The following is a 23,278-nucleotide window of genomic DNA, read 5'->3' as shown; positions in this document are numbered from 1 at the left end:
ATTAGGTTAAATTAAAATATCAAAATAAAAAATAAAATAAAAGTACGAACGAAATGCCTTATATTCTAAAATTAACTGACAGAATTAACTGTGAATTCGGTAATATTTTATTGCTATTCTTTTCAAATCGATATCCAATATAAGCCTTTTCAAGTAATTATGTCATTTTGAGAAAATAAAGCAGCCACATATATATATATATATATATATATATATATATATATATATATATATATATATATATATATATATATATACGTATATATAGTAATTTATAAAATATATATGGCGATTAAGCTACACTGAATATTCTGCGTTTCATCCAACTATAGGATTCGTCAGGCTTATGCGCGAATTCTGTCGTTGCTTCTTGTTTTTATATATGTTGAGGATTTCTAGTTGGCCAATCAGCTTTCTAGTCTTCACCGCGCCCCTTCCTATCAGCCAATGGGCATGCATTTTATCAAACAAAGGATCTGTTTTAGAACTAGGTTAGTGGTTTTAGGTGGCCGTTCTCCTTTTTTTATACATATAAATATACCTATGTGTACACAGTAATGCGCGTATATATACATATATACATATATATATATATATATGCATATATATATATATATATATCTGTAGAGATATTTTCTTATTATATATCAATCCTCATAGAATATTTTGATGAATTAAGGGACTCATAGATTCACTGATTGATATAATAATTAAGTGGTTGATTTTACGCTACGAAATAGATACTGTCAAGAATTGTATAAGTCAACTGAATTAAAAGAACAAATTATAAGATAGTCAACATCATGAATTTTGGAATATAACTTTTCGTCATTTATTCTCTATATTGCTCTGTAATTACATTGAGCTTCTTCTATAAGGATTGATATATAACAAGAAAATATATTTCTACAGAAATATATAAATGTATATATATATTATTTTAATAATTATTGATTAATAATTACTACGTGCATGAAAGTAAGTCATCTATTATATAAATTACTTACTTTTATGCACGTAGTAATTATTAATTAATAAGTAATAAAATAATATTCAAATAAAATAAAAAAGTAATACGTCATCAAAATGTGGGCGAAAAAATGTAAACAAAGGGCAAATAACTCTTTTCTTATAATGGAAATGCTTGGGGAGCGAGAAATTAGTACGGAATCGCTAATAAAAAATAAATAAAAATTCAACAATATATATATATATATATATATATATATATATATATATATATATATATATAATTTTTTAGAGGGAATCAGACCTGAAGTCTAGAGCAGAGTTTATTTTAATATGCTAGTAAATGCATTAATGCTATTAATAGAAAATAGTGCTCATTGTACTGTAGATATATAATAAGTTCAATGGGTATAGATGTCCTAGAGCTATTTTGATATTGTGTAAAACAATTTATAATTTTTAAATTAAAATCAGTTTCAAAAGGAAAACAAACAAAATCAACTCGATTGTACGCTCGCTTCAGAAACGATGTTCATTTTATTTAAATTGACAATAAATACTGACAATAATTTGACAAAAATTTTGTCCTTTAAAAACAAAGTCTCCTCATCAGCAAAGGTAGGGGGGGACAGTTAAAGACACCAAAATAAAACTAGGAATTTAGTAGAGTGCAAGGTATATATTTCTTTTTTATGTCCATTAAAAAATCTGTTTCAATTCAATTCAAAAGTAAGTCTCTCTTTTGGCATGCTGTTATATATATATATATATATATATATATATATATATATATATATATATATATATATATATATATATATACCCAACTAGAACAGACAATCAATCGATGAATCGAAGATGATACTTGGATTAATACATCCCCGTAGTAATTGAAGAAGTACTGCGAAACGCATGCTCGATGTACAGACAGGACTAAAGAGAGTTTAGTCTTTCATGCCATATCTCACTATTCCACGTCACTTCCGGAAAATAAATCCTGTTAGTTATGTTAAACCTCTTTTTTAAGCCACGTAACTCCTCATCTTTTGCATATATTTTGCGTCACTCATTTATTTCTCGGTAAATAGTTTTACAAATTTTTGGCAAATTAACTTGCGCTCGCCGTGGAAAATAAAAAAAGAGCAAGTTTGCTTTGAATTAACTTTAGAAATAATGAGTCGGACTATGAACACCGACCGTTTGTTTAAGTAAAAAATACATAATTATATTACTTATTGTCGCTAACTTAGAAAAGGCGATATATAAAAAGAATCTAAGCATTAAATATTAATAGGAAAAACATGCCGGAAGCGGCACTTTAATCTCATATATTTATCGTCTTATCTTACTATTTTTAAACAGCTTCAAAATATGATTACATGGTTGCAATTAACTGTTTAACTGTTTTCGACTTCATCTTATTTATGATGTGTGTTTTTTCCTTCGAAGACAAAATGTGCAAGTCAAGAAATCGTGAATTCATCATCGCCAACAACAAAGAAAGGGTGATAAGTATGTATAATGGATTCATCCGGACCATATAAATGAAGTAGATTTGGACATAATAACTCGTTTCTTTTTTGGAGACAAGGATGGAAAACACTGGTAAGAAAGAAAAAAAAGAATAGATTAGCCTTATCAATCTAGACCTAAAAACTTAGATCCAATATCCGGAACATTTTTGAGGGATTGACGTTTGATTAACAATACAAGCAAGCCATGGTTTAAAATATGCCATTTGGTTTTTAAATCCCCAAAGCTGTGTTTCATGGTAAACAACTGATAATCCCTTGAAACTTAGGATTATTGTAAATTCGGGAGAGGATATTGATTCAGTGATTGCAGGGATTAAATTACTTACAAAATAAATTTCCAGTGAAGGACTAAGAAATATGTTTTTTAATTATTTTTATATAGTTTGTTTTCAATGTTTAAAAATTCCTATATATATATATATATATATATATATATATATACATATATATATATATATATATATATATATATATATATATATATATATATATATATACAGGAAGTTTTACAATGTAATCTATAATATAAATCTCACTTGTCTGTTTTAATGTATGTATTTATGTATGTATGTCTACCTACAACTTTCGGATGAAGCGACGGATCTTTACGAGATCGGTATCGTTTTAAAGCTCGACCCTTCGGACGACAAATATCGAAGAATTAGCTAAAAACATAAATTCTTTTACCCTTAACTCGGTACTTTTCTACAGGTAGGAGTCGCGTTGTTCGCCGATATTTTCTAAAGTTATCCCTCTTCTCAATTGACTAGCCTTAATTTAAACCTTCGCAACTTCCGGTTTGGCGATGGACCCAACGGCAAAACTGTAACGTTTTTGTTTTTGTTTCTTTTTCACGTTCTTTTTCTCCTTGGCGGTACGGGTTCGAGCCTGCTTGCCTGCCTACTACCACTTTTTATTTTCTGCTCGACACATACCTCCAAACACCCGGGCAACGCCGAGCACCCAAGCTAGTAATAACCAATAATCGATTATATAATATAACAATAAATATGAAATTGGCTCTATAGCAATATATATGAAAGCTTCATAAATAAAAAATATCATATATTACGAAGCTTGTAAAATACGCATAAATATTATATTTTATTTAATACAGTAGCTATGACATTTGCATACGAGTTTTATGTTTGTTTTTATTTTTTCTAAACAAGTCACTTGTGGTAAGTAAAAAGAAAAAATACTCGAGCTAGGATCGAAGTCAAAACCTAAAGAAAGTGAATCAAATATGGTAACCATTAGGCCAGCTTGACACGGCTTTAAAAAGTGTATTATAACTTACTCATTGTTAACATAAGTAATTTGTCATCTTAACGATCAACGCATACGCATTCGTGAAACAGATTAAAATCTGACGATCCCCACGTAATCTTTTTAAATTTGGACTCCCTATCAGCCCTTTTTTCTAGATGAAAACCGATTATCAAGTTTTCCACATATCTAACTACCTTATATACAAAATTCCAAGTTTGTAGATTAAATATTCGTTGAGTATATAGGTTGAGAATTGTCCTTACACATACATTCTCACTTTTATAGATATATGGATAAGCGTATTTTATGACCGGACAACGTGGGGCAGCCTGCTAGTCTATATATATAAATTCGTATTCCTGTCTGTTTGTTTGTTTGTTTGTTGTTTGTTAACAATTTGATTAATATATACAAAAGATCCATTTCTTTATTATTTCATATATATTATGATTCTTGCAAAATATACCATTAAGGGGTCACCTCCTTTGCATATTACAGTAAGGAAAATCGATTTTACTAAATAGCTGTATATTAGTTAATGTTTCTAGCGAGATAAATGTTTTAAGTGTTCTATCTAAGATTTGTAAAAGTTTAAATGATAATTATATTGATAATATATTTAATTATAATATTTGGAATTATTATTTCCGACATCGACTTTTTTAGAAACGTAGAGTTATTTCTCCTGTAAACTTCGAAACATTAAACCACAAAAATTCTTCACCAAATAATTTAGTAAGTTTCTAGCTTAAAAAATAATTCCGTGTGGACAGAAAAATGTTTTACTTTTTTTTTTTAAATATTAATAAAAAAAAAGCACTTACGAATAAACTGAAAGAATTTCATTTGTGTGTTTTTAGCCAGTGAAAGGAATTCCATTTTTTTTAACTTGGCTTTAAAGTCACGTACGCGTTAATGTTTATAATTTTTTCCTCCCGCTATTGAAGTGTTCAGTTGTCGTGGTACAGCGGGTAAATACATTTTGCAAATTACCTTTTCCCTTCTTTCGCGTTTCAGTTTCGAGCTTGACTACGCGGCTATTTTATTTATTTATTTATTTATTTATTTATTGTCGGTCGCTGTGGCACTCGCTGCTATTTTTATTGAAACAAAAGTTGTTGTAATTCAACGGATGGGCAACAAAAAGTTGTCAATATCTGGAGAATAGTTTCTCTTCGTCTGCCGCATTATCTGAGAGAGTATCACGTACTTCGTTTTTGAGCGATTACATTTATATGTTTTTACCCGTTCTTTTATTTTGAAATTGTTTTGGGAGTATCGACGTTGCCCACGGTGAAAATGATTAATATCTTTAGTATAGCAGGTGTGTTCCAAACGGAACTTCATGTCGACCCGGGGAACGCAAGGTACCCATGCTAGTATTTTATATATGTGTATATTTCTGTAGGAAGTAATTGTAAAAAAGTTATATATAAATGATGGCTGACTTAAGATCCTATTTTATTAAACTTTAAATGAACTCAGTTATTTTTCCTTTAATAAATAACAAGATTTTCCCTTCGTCTTTCGTATCACTATACTTCAAAAATCTGCTACCTCCTTAAATGCATTTCAGTTCCGACACAAACGCGAACAAACCTGACAGCTCAATTGTGCCTTCCAACGTCACTTTACCTATTTGTCACCAATTACCCTGACTAAGTACAACCAGTCTAGCTAGAATAAACAAACTAGAAGGCAGATGAATCGCTAAGTTGTTCGATTTCTACGTCTTAGTAAATAATAGTCTTATCCGCTGTTTTTTTGTTTTGTTTTGTCGTTTTTGGAGATCTTCCTAATCATTTTTGAAAAGGGCGTCAAAACACGAGCATTCCGTAAATAAACTGCAGTCCTCAGAAATAAAGACAGTTTTCGAATGAATGCCGGCAACGAAGCCGTGCTTGGTTTGTAAAAAAAAGTCATAGAGGTGCTTCTTTCATCCTATAAATGGTGGACTTGCACCGGAAATAGATCGCTTTCACTTTGCGCTCAAATGACATTCAAAGGAAACTGCGCTTCTTTTTTTCTTTTTTTTTTCCTTTTTTTTTTTTCTTAATCGAACGCGCAGAACCCGAAATCGCCTTCTTAGAAGAGTGCGTCATTTGTAGACGTTGTAAAGGGAAGGGCAAATTAAAGAATAAAAAGTCCATTCAGACAAAATTAATTACTTTCTTCAACAGCTTGTGAAGACAATCATCACCATCACCATCACTATCACTACCATCACCATCACTATCATTACCATCCCCATTATGATCATCATCATCACCATCAGCAACAGCATTATCACCATCACTATCACCTCACAATCCTCATCACCATTATCATTATCACCATCATTATCCTCATCAGCATGACCAACATCATCACATTATTATAATCATCAGCTTAATAACCATCATCATCAGCCTTATTATCAGCGTCAGCATCACCATCATCACCATCATCAGCTTCATAACTATCACCATCAGCATCATCACCATCATGACAGTCATCATAAGCTCCATCATCACAGTCATCATCATCATCATCATCATCATCATCATCATCTGTTTACCTACGTTTGATCTGCTGGCATGGTTGGAAGGCTTTAAAAATTGATTCCAAGCTAAGTTATTTCTGACCAGGTCTGCATTTATTCCTCTTTCTCTCACGATTATCTTTATTACTTCCTCTCGTGATTCCCCTGGAAGTACCTGGAGAACTGACTCTGCTATCTCAATTTTTCTAACGTATGAACTCGCATCCATTCTTCCGGCGTGGTCCTACATCACAGTCTCCTTGTTTTTCATTCACACTTTTATAATGTACAGGTTTATAAGGAAATCCCTGCTTTCTCTAATATGTGTATGAGAAGAAACATTTTATCATCATCATCATCATCATCATCGTCGTCGTCGTCGTCGTCGTCGTCGTCGCCGCCGTCATCATCGGTTTGATAACCGTTTGACCTGCTAGTATGGGTTGAACGACTTAAAGAAATTAACTTCAAAATAAAATATCTGACCAAGTTTGAATTTTTCTCTCTTTATTTCCAGATAATCTTCGTTGCCTCCTTTCGTGTTTCCTTTGACTTTACCCTGATAACTGTTATCTCAATTCTTCTAGATCTACTAAGCTAACATATTTTACCTGACAGCGTAGATATACCATCACACTCTCATTTTTTTCTGTATGCATCTCGTTACACAGTCCAGATTCATAGGTAAATCATAGCTTCCATTAACATGTGTATATTATTGTATATTAAAAAACACTCCATTATCATCTTCAGCATCAGCATCATTGCAGTGTTGAAACACGTTTGATAGACATTAACGAGTGTCTTCTATGAGTAAGAAAAACTGAAACGAGCTGCTCACATTAGGATGCAGAATTTTTTTTTTTTTTTGCGATATATTAAAAGCCTCCTCCTGCTAAGTGTCCCTGGGCGTTTGGAATTGAGAGCGAATTGTTTGCCTGTTTATATAAATAACAACCGCGCGGAAAGAAAGGGAAAAGGCTTCGGAAATAGCGAAAACTACTTGCATGATGGAGGCTGCGTTTATCTAACAAATTGGACCTAGGTCACCAGCAATCTGGCAGCACCACAATGCAAACACTTTTTCCCCGCCGGCAACACTGAGTGATTGTGTGTGTGTGTGTGTGTGTGTGTGTGTGTGTGTGTGTGTGTGTGTGTGTGTGTGTGTGTGTGTGTGTGTGAGAGAGAGAGAAAGACATTGAACTTAAATAACTATCATAATTTGATATATCTAAATGAGTATGTACAACAATAAATGTGTGGATAGATAGATAGATAGATAGATAGATAGATAGATAGATAGATAGATAGATAGATCTTCGAGGAGCCTTTTATAAGTTTCTAGACTTTTAGTTCAGGCATTAAAATTATCGCAGATTCTTTATTACTCAGTGTGTTATTACTGCACATGAGATAACTGATCAATTTTTATGATTCAGTAATAATATGATTCAAATAAACAGCTAAAGCAGGGATCAGAATACACCCTACTAAATCCTGATTGTCACAGCTGGTGAATTTCAAAAATGCGATTCGGACGTGAGGGCAGTTTAAAAGAACGATATGCAATAAAATTCTGATTTAAACTTGGAAAAATGCCAGGGGAACGTATGGAATGCTTCATACTGCTTTTGGACCATATGGCATGAATCAAGCATCATTTTTTGAATGGCATAAGAGACTCAAGAAAGACAGGGAGTCTGTAAGGGATGATGAGAGGTGTGGGGGAGTAAGGAAGTAAGAACATTAGAGTTGCTTAGCCAAATAAAGAATTTCATGAATAAGGACCGTCGTGTGTCTATGGAGACAATAAGTGCACAGTTTGATGCCAATGTAGGAACTGTACGCACAATCAATTGCGAGGAACTGAATATGCGGAAAATTTGCATGAAGTTTGTAACTGTAGAATACCTAACGAATGTCCACTGGAGGAGGGAAACTTCTTAATTTCTGAAATTGTATACAAATGTGAAGCTTAGGTGAATGATATTAAAAAGATATACCTATGGGGACTGGTGTAATTTCAATGACGAATACCTGAGGGGGGGCGGAATGTTTTTTTAAAGGCAGATTTAGAAACCACGGTGCATCCTTTAATATTGGACTTGAGATGGAACCAAATAGAGATATGAATAATGATAGAAATGAGGATAGAATAAAAATAATTATTAGAAATAAAAGGATGGAACACAACTGCATTAGATGATTGGGTTAGGGAACTGTGGAAAAATATAAAAAGAGTTTGAATTAAAATGATCAACAGAAAATAAGGGTAGACAGTATAAACCAAGTAAATCAAAAAGATATAACCTATGTTTGCTTGAAGCATACTGTATAGTGAATTTTATAAGAAGAAATCTTAAACAAAAAATTAGATGCTATACAAAGCTGTCATCATAGGAATACATTCCTGCTATTACGCCTAAAACGTGACTGAAATAAATTTATAAACAAAAATCTACAGAATATATTATGGGTGAAATGTAAATGTTTAAGGATAATTCGCAAATGTAATATTAAAATTCCATATAGTGCAAGAAATAAATAAGTAGATCTTCAACTTTACATAGAGAAAATAAAATGGGTGAAACATAAGTAGCTTTGGTTTGAACAATCGTTCGGGATTATAAAGTTACACCACGGACGTACAATAGTACAAGAAAGGAAAAAATCCAAAATTAAAAGAATTACAATGGCTAGAAAACTAAGATGGAGCAAAATAATTGTAATAAGAATGTTAAATTTTGAAGAAAATATAAACTTAACAGAGATTAGCATTGTGAATTAAAAGTTCGAATTATAAGCTTAAAATTAAATGAGAATGATGAATAAATACTTAAGTCAAAATATTTAAATATAAATGAATTAAACTTTAAAGAACGTGTAAGCCATTTTGACTTTTAGAACAGTTTCAGATGGTTCGCTGTTACACACAAGTCCTGGGAGGTGACTTGTTTGTAGTAGACAGTTCCACAGAACAAAATATTCTTACCGTGTCGAAACCCGGGAAAAGAACATGTGAAATTGCTCGAGAAAAGGTTTAATATTTATGAAGCAATTCTGGTTTCTGATTGGTTGGTAGCAGAACGTGAATTAATTTGATTCGTCAGTTCTTAGCAGCATCGTTTATAAATAGAATCGTCCGACTGTGTGGGATCATACCCCATCTTTTGATGGGATGTCTCCTAGCGGCTTCGGCTGCATGGAGACAGGGTAGTACCAGTCAAGGATTCGTCACTTGACACTCAGCCCAACAGGTGAGGAGCCGGGAACCGGCCCAGCACCTGTTGGACTGAGGTACACCGCCTGGGTAATACCTAGGAGGTCCACCCTCCCAGGCCTTGCCACCGGGCTTTCCGGTGGGGCAAGTTTATTGCTTGCTGCCTGAGGCGCCCCGACCGGGGAATGCCGACGGGGTTACTCAGGCAATTTTTAAAATTGCAGGAGTGCCCCTCCTTTAGGGGAGCCTGCGGGTATCCCACTTTCCGGCCTTGTGCCACATTTTGCTGAGGTGGGCAGCAAATAAATATATACCCCATCTTTTGATGGGATGTCTCCTAGCGGCTTCGGCTGCATGGAGACAGGGTAGTACCAGTCAAGGATTCGTCACTTGACACTCAGCCCAACAGGTGAGGAGCCGGGAACCGGCCCAGCACCTGTTGGACTGAGGTACACCGCCTGGGTAATACCTAGGAGGTCCACCCTCCCAGGCCTTGCCACCGGGCTTTCCGGTGGGGCAAGTTTATTGCTTGCTGCCTGAGGCGCCCCGACCGGGGAATGCCGACGGGGTTACTCAGGCAATTTTTAAAATTGCAGGAGTGCCCCTCCTTTAGGGGAGCCTGCGGGTATCCCACTTTCCGGCCTTGTGCCACATTTTGCTGAGGTGGGCAGCAAATAAATATATACCCCATTAATCTCTTGGGATGAAGGGATGTGTCTCCTAGTGGCCTCGGCTGCAGGGAGACAGGGTAGTACAAGTCAAGGATTCGTCACTTGACACTCAGCCCAACAGGTGAGGGGGAATCGGCCCAGCACCTGTTGGACTGAGGTACACCGCCTGGGTAATACCTAGGAGGTCCACCCTCCCAGGCCATGCCACTGGGCTTTCCGGTGGGGCAAGTTTATTGCTTGCTGCCTGAGGCGCCCCGACCGGGGAATGCCGACGGGTTTACTCAGGCAATTTTAAAAATTGCAGGAGTGCCCCTCCTTTAGGGGAGCCTGCGGGTATCCCACTTTCCAGGCCTTGTGCCAAATATTACCGATGTGGGCGGCAATTAAATATATACCCCATTAGCACGCCAAAATATTGCAACATTGGCAAATTGATTAATATTTAATTATAAGGGTTATCTCCCCAACAACGTGACAAGAAAAACAAAGGAAATTTAAAATAGAATGCTTGTATAACGATAAAAATTAAAAAGTTAAATTTTAAATTTAAATTACTGAAATAATTGCTATAGAATGAAAATTAATATTAACTTATATTTTTTATTGATTTTAGATTACAAATCTTTTTAAGAAAAAGCATAATTAAGTAATATATACATATATATATATATATATATATATATATATATATGTATATATATATATATAAAATGGGTTAAGAAATTCCAACAAGATATATATATATATATATATATATATATATATATATATATATATATATATATATAATCGTAAATGTAAACAGATGATACGAAACGTTCATAAATAGAAGAGAATAGAGTTGTGACATAAGAATTTAAACAAGATTTTGGAGGTGTTGTTAAGTATTTAGAAGATAAATGAATTTAATAAATATTTTAGATAAGAACCTTCATTTGTTTAATTCTGATCATTTAGGCATCGAGATTTCGAATTAATAAAATTGCCAAATATATATATATATATATATATATATATATATAGATAGATAGATAGATAGATAGATAGATAGATAAATAGATAGACACTCGTAGCCAAATTGAATATTGAAATGCTCATATATTTGATTCTTTAGAAAAAAAGTACATGGAAATTCTCAGGCTCTTTGAAGATTGCAATATTGTTTTATGCTTAAAAATTTATTAGAATTGGTAAAAAAAAAAAGGACCTATATTTTCAAACTAATAAAATATCCCCAAATTTGCCTACGTTTGTATATGTAGTGTCCTAGCAGGCCATCTATAATTTTGCTGCATCTGTTGGCGCCTCTGTGGCCTTACTACTGCTATATATATATATATATATATATATATATATATATATATATATATATATATATATATATATATATATATATATATATATATATATATATATATAAACGATGATCCACTAATTGAATTAGGGGTGTGTTAATGTAACATCATTAACAAAGTTTATACAAGAAAAGACATATTTCCTCCGCCTCTTTCTCTTATCTCCGTCTCTCTTTCTCTTTATTAATATATATATATATAAATATATATATATATATATATATATATATATATATATATCCATCTCTCTTTGTGTGTGTTTTAGGAAGATGAAATACAGTAAAGATGAAGAGGAAGGGTTGAAGGAAGGGGGCAAAGAATAAAGGGAGGAGGTAGTAAGGATGGAGAGAAAGAAGTTAAAAAGTAGGAAAATGAACGAAAACGATGATGACAAAAGTAAGAGATGAATAAATAGGGGCAGAGAGGGAATGAGAAGATTAAGTAAAAGAAAAAAGAGATTTAATCAAGTAAAGAAGGGGGAAAAAAGAGATGAAAAATGAGGAAGAAAGAAATGAAGGAATTGGGAAAGAGTTGAAGGATGAGTTGAAACAAAGACGGTAGAAGGAAGAAAAGGGAGAAAATAAGGTACAGAGGATGTGGGGAGGGGGAAGAAAATGACGAATAACGATAGAGAGATATTGGAAGGAGGGGAAGAGCGAATAAAAGGGGCGAAGGAAGAAATAAAGAAAGCAATAACGGAAAGAAAAAATAATGAGGATATATTTATACAAATACATGCATACATACATGCATACATACATGCATATATATATATGTATATATATATATATATATATCCGAGAGGCGTGCAATAAGTAATGCCCTTGACCCACTTCCAGTTGTCTGATCTAGCTGAAATTTTGCATGTGCAATGGTTTATATCTCTACGGATTATGTGGAAAATTACAGCTCTGAACTAATTGTGGTTTCTGTTTTACAGGGGTTTGTTCTGAGTCAGATGTGAAATGAAGCCTGTTGAATGTCGAACAGTGATCCGGTTTTTGCATTTGAAAGGACGCACACTACAGGAGACTTTTGATGAAATGACAGAAACTTATGGTGATAATGCCCCATCATATGACCTTGTAAAACGCTTACATCGTGAATTCAAACATGGCCGGAAGTCTGTGGAAACAGCTCCCAGACCTGGTCGCCCCCCCCCCTTCTGCCATTGATGAGGCATCTGTCCGTCAAGTTGAGGCTGCCATTTTGGAAGATGGGCGCATTACTATTCGCCAAATAGCCCAAGATGTCAAGATTAGTACAGGGTCTGTGTAAACTATCAATTATGACCATTTGCATATGCATAAGGTGTCTGCCAGATGGATTCCTAGGTTGCTCACACGATTCCAGAAGCGAGAACGTGTCAAGTTCTCGAGGATGAATTTGGAGATGTGCCAAGAAGATGAGTCAAAGTTTTTTAAAAGACTGATTACACAGGATAAAACCTGAGTCCATCACTATGATCCAGAGACCAAAGCTCAGTCAATGCAGTGGAAGCACTTGGACTCACCACCGCCAAAGAAAGCAAGGGTGCAGCCCTCCTCTGGCAAGGTCATGCTCACAGTCTTCTGGGACCAGGAGGCATTAGTGATGACAGATTTCCTGGCAAAGGGTACCACAATTACAGGAGCCTATTATGCTTCACTTTTGATGAAATCAACGGAAAGCTATCAAAATCAAGAGGCAGGGCAAGATCAGCAATTGTACTCTCTTCCTGCAGGACAACGCTCCGATCCACAACTTGCATGTCGCCAGATCAAAAACACGGGCATGTTGTTATGAAATCTCCCCCATCTTCCCTACTCTCCTGACCTTGCACCCTCTGACTTTCACCTGTTCCCAGCCATGAAGTTGTTTTTGAAAGGAAAGAGTTTCCCAGATGATGCAGCCTTGATTTCTGAAATCACGTCGTGGATGGAGGACCAACTTGGGGTGTTCTACAAAAACGGTCTCCAGAGCTGCATCAAACGATGGGAGAAATGTATAACTCTGGATGGTTCCTATGTAGAGAAAGACTAATAACTGTGCCAAGTCTCGTTGCTCTACTGCTACGGGAAGTGGGTCAGGGGCATTACTTATTACACGCCCCTCGTATATATATATATATATATATATATATATATATATATATATATATATATATATATATATATAAGTTGTGAAGAAGGAAGTAATGGAGAAGGGGGGGATAGCACTGAATGGAAAAGAATGAGGAATAAAATGACAATATCAAGAGGAGGGGGGTAGTAAGAAAGGGGAAAGGAAGGAAAAACAGATTAAGAAACTAAAAGAGGAAGGAGGGAGGAGAAAACACCAATTATTTCTTTAATCTTTTTTCATCGGTGTAAAATGTCCCGGCGGGTTTTTGCTATCATAAGACCCACTCTGTAATGTACTGCTTGCTTCTGTTGATTATCTTATTTAAAATTGACTTCCAAGTTTGTTCTGCTGCCAACATATGTTAGATGAGCGATTTTTACACCTCTGTAAAATATGCCATTTTTGTAAGAGCTCTAAGAATACATAAAAACGTAACAAGTTTTTAGGCAAATATGTTTTTTGTTTCTTCTCATCGTAAAAAATAAGCGTGTTTTATGAGGAAAACAAATCTCTGCTTTAAGCTATTTCACACGCACATATATATATATATATATATATATATATATATATGTATATATATATATATACACATATATATATGTGTGTGTGTTTGTGTGTGAATGAGTATATATATATATGTGTGTGTGTGTGCGTGTGCGTGTGTGTGAATATATATATATATATATATATATATATATATTCATGCATTGATATGCATATTAAAAACCTTTTTTTTATTTAAAAAGAAAATACAACTTTGTTATATATCGGTTGTGGAATTGCATTCATCTGCAAAAGGTGTAGGTACTTTGCATTTTCTTTAAGACATTCATTTTAATTAATTCCCGATTAGCTTTTTCTGTTTTCTTATGGGATCATCATCTTTACTTAACTATTACATGTAATTATATTCATGCAGATCTTCTACATGATTTATACTTGCGTAATATTGGCGTAAAAAGGTAATAGTAATCACAAACCTCTTTCTAAAAACTTCTAAAAAGTTTCAAAAACTTTGCCTACCAAACTCCTTTATCAGGTTTTAATCTACAAACATGAAACTCAATATATTGGGTATTCGAACCTATTTTTGGGTTTTAGCCGGCAAAACCGATGCAAAAGTGTGAAAAGTAAAAAAATAGAATTTGCCAGGTGAAGATCGAACGACGGCATTACGAATATGCATGCGTAACGTAATAGCCATGACTCCATGTTTTAATTTTTAGCCCTGCAGCAAACATGTCCTCATAGCTCAGGCATTAACGTCAAAAGAAAAAGTAAAGTGTAAGCTAAACGCTTTGGTTTCGATTCTCGATGGTGGCGCACGAGTCGTTTTCTTTTTTTTTTTTTTTTGTTTAACTTTTTAAATCATTAATAGATATTGGGTCAAATATAATCCATAATGTTAATCTCACCTGTCTGTTTAAATATATGTATGTATGTATGTATGTATGTATGTATGTATGTATGTATGTATGTATGTATGCCTAAACTTTCGACAAAGGCGACAGATTTTCACTAGATCGGTATCGTTTTGAATTTCAACACTTCGGACGACAAATATCGAAAAATTGGCCAAAAACATTACTGAGTACTTTCTACAAGGAAGTCATCCCTTCGTTTCGATTGACTAGCCTTAATTTAAACATTCACCATCTTCAGTTTTGCGATGGACGCAACGACAAAGACGTCATTTTTTTTTCGCGTACTTTTCCTACTCCTCGGTACAGTTTCGAGCCTGTCTGCTTACTACCACAGGCACCGAGCGTAGTCTTTTTATATATATAAAAGCGAAAATGTATGTGTGTATGTATGTACGCTTTTCCTCGATGTCCACAAAAGGCTTCTTTGAAAGAAGCGCTTGCTCGGTTCACAACTTCTTAAAACTTTTTATATCATCTATAAATTGTAATATCTCAGAGTTATCCACGGAGCTCGCCTGTCTATTTAATTTTATTTACTTTCAAACGTTAATTATTCGACATTTCCCGCATCGGCACGCGTTACATTCGGTTTTCGGTATAAAAAAAAGCGAAACTCGACTCTAATCATAGGCCGAAAGCCAGTTGTCTCAAGAGAGCTAAGTAATGTTTGTTCAATGTCGACTTCGTCATATCAGACTGTAGCTTTCATTTCGCTCTTCCTAATAAACAGGAAGCGGGTTTTTAAATGCAAACAAACCGATTTATTCACCTCATTCAAAACTGTCCCGCACAAAATCGTAACTGCTGAATACCTATCGCCGTGACGTCAATCAAAAACGGCCACCTGTTTTTTTAACACTTTACTATTTTCCAACTGCGCGTCGTGAAGGATTCGTTTTTTTTTTTTTTCACGGGCACCTGTTTTTTTTTCACATACCCCGAAAAACACCCGGGCAACGCCGGGTACCCCTCGCTAGTATAATAATAAATACGAAATCTGCATTAATCAAAATATCATATTTTAACGTATTTCACGACAGGGCATATATATATATATATATATATATATATATATATATATATATATATATATATATATAAAATTATTATAATTTAATAAATATTATAGTAAATAATTATATATATATTATTTAATAATTATTATCATTTAATACATATTATAGTAAATATATATATATATATATATATATATATATATACATAATGCAATGGTATAACGAATAAACACCTACTAATACAAATTAAGACGTATAACGGCAGCTTTTACAGTGTTTACCTTTTTTATTGTTAGATTAACAAGCGTCTTGGCATCGTAAAGTACGCTTAAAAATGGTATTTTAATTTAGAACGATTTCGTATTCATTATTATAGAGCTAATATTATCCTATTGATTTTTATGTTATACCAATATATACTAGTGACCTAAAATATTTAATATACAAAAATGGAGAATTAACATTGTAATAATAAATAGGAAATCTGCATAAATTAAAATACCGAAAGCACAATTGGATATGAACATTTTATAAATATTTGCACATGCGTAGATGAGCATTTTAAGTCGACTTACGCCTTCCAAATTCTAATGCGTCGATTTTGATCCTTTAGCCGTTATTTTTACCGGATGAAAATCAAATCGAATTTGTTCCACAAGTCCGAAGATCGTGTATATCAAGTTTCATGTCTGTACATAAAAAATTGACAGACCAATTTGGTAGGCACAGTTTCGCATGCACACACACACACACACACATATGTATATAAAAGATTATATATATATATATATATATATATATACTAGCGGGTTGCCCGGTCGTTTAATACGCTTTAATATCATAGTTTAATACATGCATATTTCATATTTATTATGTCGTTGCAAAAATAAAGTTTTTTTAATCAAATATAGATACATCAAAAACGACATTATTTTTGCACCAACCTAATATTATAATAGAGTCTATTCTCTATCGGTTATCATATATTATATTTTACCTAATATATAATAGTGATTTCAAATGTAAAATAAAATATAACTTAGGTGCCGTCAACTAGAATTAAAACCACAATATAAAGCCTTCCAATCTTAGTTGTTATCGTTTGAGCTATTATCAGATGAATAAGAAATATTTAAAAATAAACCGATTTAAAGCTTAAATCTATATTTGCGCATGCGAATAAGGACCAGCCGACTTATGCATGCTGAAATTCCATTTTTTTTATTTGATCCTTTAGCAGCAAATTTTAATGACGAAATACATGAACTAACGAGCCACACATAAAACAATTATTTCACCTGCGTCGCGTCACTGTGCCACCTTGTATCTCGGAGAGATGCACTTTGAAACAAATGGAGAGACGAGGGCACATACCTACATGAAAGGTTGTATCGTTTCCCTTATTTTTAGTCATCATATTTTATTAGAAAAAGACAAGCCTGAAAAGTAATATGGTTAAGCTTAAACATGGAAAAGAGAAGAACTAGTTGTTAAAACTGGAAAAGAAAAGGGCAAGATATTCTAGTAAAAAATATAATAAATTTATAACTTAAAAAATTGCAGCATTAAAATTGATTTTATGATTTTATAATTTGAATTTAAAAAAAAACTCTTAATGCTGCAATATTTTAAGTTATAAATTTATTATATATTTTACTAGAATATATTTTCCTTTTCTTTTCCAGTTTTAACAACTAGTCCTTTACTTTTCCATGTTTAAGCTTAACAATATTACGTTTCGTGCTCGCATTTTTCTTTTGTAATCTATGATTTTTTTCCAGCCTTCCAGTAAATTCACTTGTTCAATGTTTAAGTCCAGTCTTTTTGTTATTATATATGTGTATGCTATGTTTATACATAACATACACATATATAATAACAATGTACGGCACTCGATTGCTTTCAATAAAATCACCCTAATTATCTCCCTTTCATTCATTCATTCTCTCTGTTTCACTTGTTACTTCTCTTTTCGCGTGTGCGGTGAATTGGAAGCAATAGTAGTCGCTGAAGCGACGTGGTTGCTATAGAAATTAATTATAAAATAACGTTGCTCACCTTCTTACGTGGTTTTACGATTTTGAACACCAGTAAATTCATCATACGTTTTGTTTTATTGAACGAAACTTGAAATTTTTGTCACAATATAACTGAGAAGGTGATCTATAGACTGAAATAATTGTTTGAAATTTGGTCGAAAAATGAGTGAGCGATGAAGCTTTAACACAGGTCTACATAACTAAAGCTGCCACTTAACCATATATTAAAACACTATCGGGTTTAGATATACTTGTGTATATATACCATTCATAAACAATTAATAAACTAAACTAAAATAATAAAGTAAAATAATAGCAAATCAAAAGTAGTATTTGACTTAATAAAACTATGGTGCTAGTGCACTTAATGTTCTGCGCTATTTTTTAAATAGTATTTTCGAGTTTAATTAAAGTTTTATGATATCTGTTTTTATTAAATTGTAAGGTTAAAGTACAGAATAGGTGCAAACTATCCTCCTTTCCTCATGTTAAGAATGGCTTTCTAAGTAATAACATTAATATTTTAGCGCGGATCAATAAGTGCCCTAGTACCAAAAATACAATATAACATTTAACAAAATATAATAATAGAATAAAAAAAGTATACGAGCAAAACGTAAACGGATTTTCTTTTTACATAAAACGGCTTAAAATCCTGAATGGCGTACGTTCAGGACCCAACAGTAAATGTCTGCAGAGATATTTACACACGACCTGATATAGAAAACGTAATTGCAGGATCGTATCTTAGTAACAATCTCTGAGAACGTAAAACAATTAATCATAACCGATTAATAAACATTTAATTTATTCAATAAATATATAGGGGCATGTACACACACACGCACACACACACACACGCACACACACATATATAGATAGATAGATAGATAGATAGATAGATAGATAGATAGATAGATAGATAGATATTTATATTTTGGTTGCAGAAATTCCCCTTTTGGAACAAATTACCATAACAGATGCCACATACAAATTTATCATGTCTAAATTATTATCCACCATCTTATGTAACGCCGTTTTATACACATTTATTGGTTATATTAAAATATTCTATAACATCCTAGGAGAACAATCATCACGATCGCCTATATCTAAGGAGGAAGTAGTTGCTACTTTTTCCTCTAAATCTCAAGTCCTCATACCACCACCAGTTAACACCGGGAACTAGTATACACATTATACATACACCGCTCTGTCCACCTTCATAACTGGCTCATAAACTAATATACAACCCCTTAATTTTCCTTTTCTAGTTACAAAAAATAATTCCCCCCTCATTAGGTTCCTATGATTCTTATTGGCTGCGAGTTGTAAAATCGCTTATTTGGGATTACATCTTCTTAAATAAACGAACACACTACACTTTATCAATCATAGCCGCTCTCTTTACAACCTTAGACAAACCAATTGTTTTTTCTCTTTTTTCCTTATTTCTTTCTGGATACGTTGATTAGAAAATTTTAAACAACCGATTACGCGATTATTCAAGTCTAGACCTGGTTGTTGTGTGATTTATAAACCGTTAAACTGTCTAAACCGTTTGATTTCTTACATCTTTTCTAAAAGCTACATAAATCTCACTAAAATTCTCTTTCGTTAAACAGTACATAAAAATACTAAAAAAAAAGATTACGCTTGTGTTTTACTTTATAATTTAAATTAAAACACATTAGTTAATTAAAATAAAATGTTGGTTTGAGTTTACATTAGATATTGTTCGCGAAAATAAAAGACTGCAGGATGAAATTTTACAATGATTAAATGGGTGTTGTTTTATAATTACAATTTAAAAAACATTGAATAATAAAAAAATACAATGTTGGTTCAATTTTACAGCAGATAAACTTCTGTTTACATTGAGCGAGTTACTTTTTTTCAATTACGATTGACTAACATTTTCTTGATTAATAAAAAATAAAATACTGGTTTAATTTTACAGTCCATATAGTTTTCGAAAAGTAAAAATGCAGGATGAATGATTAAATGTGTTTTGTTTTGATAATTCTCATTTAAAAACATTGAGCAATAAAAATATAATATTGGTTTAGTTTTACACAGTAGATAAACTTCCGTTTACATTAAAGTGATTACTTTTTTTAAAAAAATAACATTCTTTTTTTATTTGCTGAATGAAAAATTTTAAACAATCGATTACGCGATTATTAAAGTTGAGACCCGGCTTTTCTGTGATTTGGAAGTCTTTAAACTATCTAAAACGTTTGATTTTTTCTTCCTTTTCTAACAGATACATAAACCTGAAGAGAATTATTTCTTTATAAAAAACGATTCCGTCCATGTGTTTCATTTTATAATTCAAGCTTAAACAGATTAATGGATAAAAATAAAATATTGGTTTAATTTTACAGTAGATGTTGTTCTCGAAAAAAAAGAATGCAGGATGAAGTTTTACAATGATTATTTGTGTTTTGTTTTATAATATTAATCCAAAAACATTGAACAATAAAAATACAATGTTGGTTTTATTTTACATTGGATACACTAGACCAGACGATTAAAGTGTCCTCTTGTTTTTGCGCCTCCTTTTCCTCTTAGTGTTACAGGTTCAATCCTGCCTATCGCGGCTAATTTTTTTTTTTTTTTTTTTTTTTTGCTTGCGCTCGTACGGAACCTCGCTGCTATTTAAATTCTTAAGGGGTTGCTTAATTGTTTTTATTTATGGTTCGCGCGGGTAATAAATATCATTTCATGTTTGTTTTTTATCTTTGAACACAAATAGATCATCCACCAAAATAATTTGTTTGTGTCATATATCACCCAATTTTAGGTATTTTTATTGAAAAAAAGTGTTTACGTACTGTAAACATTTATAACTAATATGTAATGTTTTGTTTTTATGTTTTCACAAAAATAGGTCACAAAGCATAATAATTTTCTCCAATTTTATATTCTTTGAAGTATTTATATATTCAAAATTGTCTGCGAACAATATTTCTTTTATAATTATAAAAGATTATGTTTCTGTTGTAAACATTAAAGTTTTCTATTTATATAGTTTATGATATAAACAACATTCTGTATACATTGTTTAACATAAATAATAATTCTTTATTATTTAAAAAAAACGTTCGGTTTATAATTTTTCTGCGTATTTAAAACTGTCAATTTCGGAAATGCCGTTTACATGTATACATGGTTACGTACAGGTGACTACAGGAATTCAGTTCCTTGTAAGTAATAAAGGTTCTCAGAGTATTTTGCCACCTAAACTCCAGTCTTGCCAACAAAAATACCATAGCATGAACCATATCTTGAACCATGCCTAAACCATATCCTGCTCGTCAGATTAGTACACAAGAGTTAAACGACATTGCAACAAAATTTTGTTGTCCGTTAATTTGTGCGTGGAAATCCTAACAGCGATTATCAAAGTTACATTTCAGGTAACTTTTGTGACAGCACCACCTCCACTCAACACATGGGGTGTCTATTTCGAAACCTGTTCTAAACATAGGAAGGTTGGGGGTCTCCATTCCGAAAGCAGTTCTTAACATAGAAAGGTTGGATGTGTCCATTCCGAAAGCTGTTTTTAACATTAAGTTGGAGGTGTCTATTCCGAAAGCCGTTCTTAATATGAGGAGTTTGGGGGTTGTGCAACAACAACAACAGCCGTACTTTTAAGTTTTTATGCGGTGGTGTGGAACATGCTTACACCGGGCAACGCCGGTTAACGGGTCGTGCTAGTATATATATATATATATATATATATATATATATATATATATATATATATATATATATATATATGCATTAAATTTAGTTATACAGACATTTATGGCTACATATGTGCGTACATGTTTCTGTAATCATCCGTTATTGGGGAGATTACGTCTTCTAATATATATATATATATATATATATATATATATATATATATATATATATATATATATATATATATATATTAGAGAGGAAGCTTGATTCCAGTAACAATCTCTGTAAAAATTCGAATAGTTTACGGACTAGGTCCTCGAGACATATACAGCTAGAATATAGAGTTATATTTTCCATAACTGTCGAAGAAAAACTCCAAACGTCATACCCAGACACATCAAAAGACTGTAAAACAATAACACCAATCATATGTATTTAGTTTTATATGTGAATATTTTGATTTTGGTTTTGTCTATATTTTTCTTTTATGTTTAATGTATTTTTATGTTGATGGTGTGTTACTATTCGAGTGGAGTATTCTAAGTTGCTTTTACATGTGTGTGACTGACAAGTACATTATTATGCAAAATTTCAATTTCACTTTTTTCATTTAAATTTTTTATCCTGTATTATGACTCGCCTAATTTTATCAATCACTTTAACATATATAGATATCCTGGTTTATCTTTGTTTTTTGGATTTATGTATATTTGAGTTTAATAATTGAATTTTTTTTTTTTTGTTTCTTCCCAGTATTGACAGAAAGCCAGTTTCGGCGTGTATGTTTTTGCTGGCCTATATCCTCTTGTTTTTTTTTTCTTTCTTTTTCTCTTCTTTTCTCAAATATATGTTCCCGTATTTCTTGTGCTTAGTTCTGGAGTAATCACGTGACTTATAAACTTCAATATTTGTTGTTTTTTTTTCTATCTTTATTTGAAGCTTGCCTTTTAAAAAGAAAAAAAACATTGTTTTCGTTTTCATGACGAGGACATATTGTTATTTATAACTAACTGACCGAAATATTCTCACGATTGTGTAGCAACATTTAAATAGTGTTAATTTGAATATAAATAAAGGTATACATACATGTGTGTGTGTGTGTGTATGTGTGTGTGGTGTGTGAAAAAGTGGAATGGACAGACTAAGAGAAATATAATAAATTATATTATATTTTTTTTAGTTTGTTCTTTTAACTTTTCTCAGAAACTACTGACTTGATCTGGCTGAAAATTTGTATAGACCTTTGTATAGTAAGAATAGAACGAACAAAGTATTATGGTATCTGTTTGATGCACAGCTAGGGATTAATTTGGATAAACATATAATGCAAAAATTAGAAAAATTTGAACCATATTCAACCATAAAACACTCATTCTAAATCAACGGTCTATAAATTTTTCCTCGTTTTTAACGGGCTAATTTTAGTTCATGCACACACACACACACACACACACACATAT

The 23,278-nt window shown here is 32.6% G+C and overlaps 1 protein-coding gene across 1 annotated transcript in view; it reads right to left on the bottom strand.

Moving 5' to 3' along the window:
* Nucleotides 1–23,278, bottom strand: part of LOC145247138 (dnaJ homolog subfamily B member 13-like) — a 36,219-nt gene that overhangs the window by 705 nt on the left and 12,236 nt on the right. The gene's annotated exons all lie outside the window — the stretch shown is intronic.

This window comes from Euprymna scolopes, chromosome 25, assembly GCF_053919585.1.
Source record: "Euprymna scolopes isolate OS-2025 chromosome 25, ASM5391958v1, whole genome shotgun sequence".
NCBI lineage: Eukaryota > Metazoa > Mollusca > Cephalopoda > Sepiida > Sepiolidae > Euprymna > Euprymna scolopes.
Note: the sequence above shows the minus strand (reverse complement) of the source record. Positions and strands in the feature narration are given on the sequence as shown.